This window comes from Pimephales promelas, chromosome 15, assembly GCF_988280905.1.
Source record: "Pimephales promelas chromosome 15, fPimPro1.hap1.1, whole genome shotgun sequence".
Classification (NCBI taxonomy): domain Eukaryota; kingdom Metazoa; phylum Chordata; class Actinopteri; order Cypriniformes; family Leuciscidae; genus Pimephales; species Pimephales promelas.
This window is the reverse complement of record NC_142783.1, coordinates 21347465-21351743: the sequence shown is the minus strand read 5'-3', so window position 1 is coordinate 21351743 and position 4279 is coordinate 21347465.

Below are 4279 nucleotides of genomic sequence, written 5' to 3'. Positions count from 1 at the left end.
TGGGCTAAGCCATTGTTAAATGCCCCTGTAAATGGTGGTAAAATTTAGTCATTTTTTTATTTTTAGCACAACTAAAAATGTCTGTACCAGTAGCTTCTCGTCTCACGGTACATTTGTACTTGTTTGGTTGTTACTGGTTCTGGCTAAACTGACCACAAGAGATAGACCATCTACATATTGCACAACCCTAAGCTGCTGGTACCATGTCTTTGTCTGACTGACTTCACAAATAAAGCAATAAAAACATTCAGTATGAAAGTGGTTGCTGAACATTAACACCATTTCTTCAAGGTACTGCCAAGGACAGAGATTTTCCAGTGCTGTTGAGTTTCCATTCAGGCAACATGGAAAGCTTGAATGACTTACTGCCATCACTGCAGACAAAAAGAGTGTGTGTTCAAATCAGAAGCTGCAGCACAACCTCATTGAAGCAAATATAGTAAAACAGTAATGAACACTCTTGTATTAACTGTCACAGTCCCGTATATGGGACGCCTAACTTTATTACTATTAAATCATAATCTAATTATGACAAACTATGACTCCTAAATAGATATTTGATTGCTGTTTTTTGGTAACCTGACATCGTCATACTCATATTCTGGTCAGAATGTGAGTCTGATACTGTTCCATAGGTCTTTGATTGTGAGGTGTGTCTTTACCGAACCAGGAAAAAAAAACGGCACTCAGTTGGATAGACCAACAACCAATCAGAGCAACACAGTAAGTGAAATATGTGTAGCTACGCATAGTCTTCAACAGAACTCAACTGCACGCACGTCGCACGCTGGAAGAAGTAGTAAAATAATGAGTGTTGCTTCTTTTACTTGATCCTCCATGAGCGCGACCAAAGGAGAAACCACAACAACTACAGGGTTTTCATTGCGTCCCATCTACTTTGACAGCGAATAACTTTAATAGCGAATATCAGAGGCTTTTAAAGACTCCATTTGTCCACTGTTTATTTCCAAAGAAACACGACAATATATAAAAGGCTCCATTACCTTGTATCTTACGTTATGGCCCTATAGAAGGCTTTTTTGTAAAAATAGGCTAACGATTGTGTAAGGCCAACAAAATCTATCCAAAGACGCATTCGATTTGAGGCGAAGGTCTGATGCGTGTTCCGTCTTTCCCATGGCAAAGTGATTTTTAATTAAATGCATAACATTTAATCTTATGTATTAACTCTTTTCATCTGACTCCATAAAATGAAAAAGGTTTAACAATGATATCTGTGCATCATTAAATACACGTTAATGTTTGACTATTCCTTTTGACTCTAATGAAAATAAAGTCAAAGTCTGTTAGAAAAATCAAATATAACAATTTATTATGTCAGGTAAATGTATTATTACAATTCCATAATCAATTGAAAGATAATCAATGCAAACCATCAAATGTTCCTAGAACAAAGATCTTTACCCGAAATTAAGATACATGAATGCTGAGCCTCAAAGACCCAGCATATCTGATCTGATACAGAAAAAGCAGCCCTGAACTCTCCATTGCTTTTCCTTATATAGTCAGATCTTACCTGAAATTTAAATCATCAGGTTACAATGGAAAGTTACTTGATTCCCCCAACATACTTACTGAGGGTAGAAGTTTTGACCATCTGTTAAGAACAGAGGAAATTAGCATTCAGACAATCTCAGAAGGTGTTGACTCAAAGACACATCCTTCTGTGTGCAAGATATTTCTATATTCTTGAGAACTTTATTACCTGATTTACTTCTTTGGGAATGAGACATTATTACCATGCAGTCACCCTGAGACCTTTAAAATGATACACTATAAAAAATGCTGGGTTGTTTTAACCCAATTTTGGGTTAAATATGAAATACGGACATCACATATTTTATAGTTATCATTAATTAGGTATCAATTGAAAGCTTACAACCTCAGAATTCATCTTGTGAAAACTGTTTTGAAATTGAATGTTGCGTTACCCCAGAAACGGTATTTTAAATTAATTTATCAGATGGGCATCATTATATTTCATAATTTATTATCAAAACCTTTTCTAATCTTGACAAAACACATACTGTCAGAAAGATCTAAGTCTCAAGGTTTCAAATTTTGTGACAGAATTGATATTTGGACAGAATTTTATTAATATGTTAAGGTAGAATGTATACAACTAAATACAATGGAATGTATGTCATGCGGTGGCTATTTTTAGTACTACGCCGAAAAAAAATCTCATGGGAACTTCAATTTTTGTGATACCAACTTCAAATTTGGAACACAACTTTGTTGGATATATGGCTATGATTTTATAGTAATTTTATAGTAAAAAATATTTTGTAAAATATATATTTTATAAAAAATATATATTACAGTATATTTTTTACAGTATATTTACTGTAAATTTAAACTTTTTCACACTTTTCCATTTTTAAGTGTTTCCAGTTCAGCAATAATCTGTTGTGAGTTTACTTTAAAACAAAGATCAAACTTTAGTATAAGTTCCAAAGCATTCTTGAATTACAACAAATTAATTTTGAATAGTGCATTTCTACACCCGTTCTAAAAAATGGGGGTGAAATTGAATCCACTCAGGCTTGTGTCGCTTTGAATTGGCTTGCATTTATGCCATCTGTCTCAACCAGACCGATTGTTATTCTGTGGCTTCTTTTTCCACTGGACTGCTGCGTCAGAGGAAGATCATTGGCTGATTATTTTATTACTCTGAACAAACAAAAAGATGGATCACTTTGATGAATGTAGGTCCTCTCTCTCTTGCTTTTTCCATTTATTGTCATCACCTTAGTCTCTGCATCCTGTCTCCATCCATTCACACACACAATCCCATCTGTATATCGGAAATAATGCTCTCTGATAAACTGTTACTATTATATGTTTACAAAGAAAAATAACAATAACGAGAGATGGGGGTAGAGTATCCATCTATAACATCTGTAAAGCTGATTTGATCACTCAAATGACATCAGGTCACAGACACACATCAGGACACATCAGACAATTATAAAATGTCACACGCTTCGTTACACATGTCAGAACCATCATCTCAGGTACTTAATCTTTTGTCAGACAGACATTTTCACCATCTTTCAATAATATTCAGGCTATTATGTGGATGAATGCAGAACAGCTGCCAAACTCATTTTAATCCTGGTCCCGAGGCTGACACTACGTCCTCTTTCCTACAGTTGTGTCTGCTCCTCAGATCTCCAACTACATGTCTAAACACTGGGGTGAGCAGAGAAGTATCTGGGATCTGCTTAAAGGAAGCGGGAAGACAGAAGTTAAAACAATTATTCTCAGTCATTCAGTGCTGCAGATCTATATCACATAGCCTATTTATGAGCACTGTGATTACTTCCTTCTTCATATGTTGGGCCATTTAACTGCAACTTTGTTTCTTCCGTCTAGAAGAGGACCACTATGTGCAGCACAGTAGAAAATATGGTGTTTGTTTGTTTGTTTGTATCCCTTTAAAGGATCCCATAAGTTCCAGCAAAGATTCTCTACCAGTATCCCTACGAGAAAGACATTTGAGGCACTTAAATTACATTTTTAAGTTCCTTGAGTTTCCAACAGGATATTTTAGTTACTACAGTGAGGTCCAACATTCTGCATTTTCCACCGGTGAGACTGGCGAACAATTGGATATTTGCTATTTATTGCATTGCGCACACAAGCAGAAGAGACAAAATGGTTCTAAATTCCAATGTGCTCAATGAGTGCCAAAGACATTAGTTGTCACACAGCATGCCAATAAAAATGGAAGGGGGTGGACACTTTTGGAAAACACTTGTGCATGAAAAAACAAGTGCGCATGGCAGGACTTCTCCATCAAATCCTGTCAGAGGAACAGGGCACATATAGTCATAAATCAAACAGACCCTGTTTTTCTTTTAGAGTCCTCTACTGTCTGACTCTTCATAGAGACATAATTCAAAATAAGACAATTTGGAAGCAGGGAGAAAAAGGAAAACATGAGGAGATGGTTCTGGCTGCCTATAAGAGAGCTGCATTCACCACAGCCAAGCTGAACAGAATTCACCACATGCTTCTCTGTCGACTAGATTTCTGTTTCTTTTGTGTCTCATTTCTGCTTTCTCGCATCCATACTTGGCCGCAAATTTGGAGGATAGGAAAAGTAAAGGTGACATGTGAAGAGTTCAGATGCAAAAGCCTCTAAGTGCTATTTGAAATTTTCTTCTATAATGATCATTTTTATCAAGCCTGTATATTTAAGTTCAGTGATTTCACTTAAATGGCAATGATAATTACCTATTAATTGTTATTT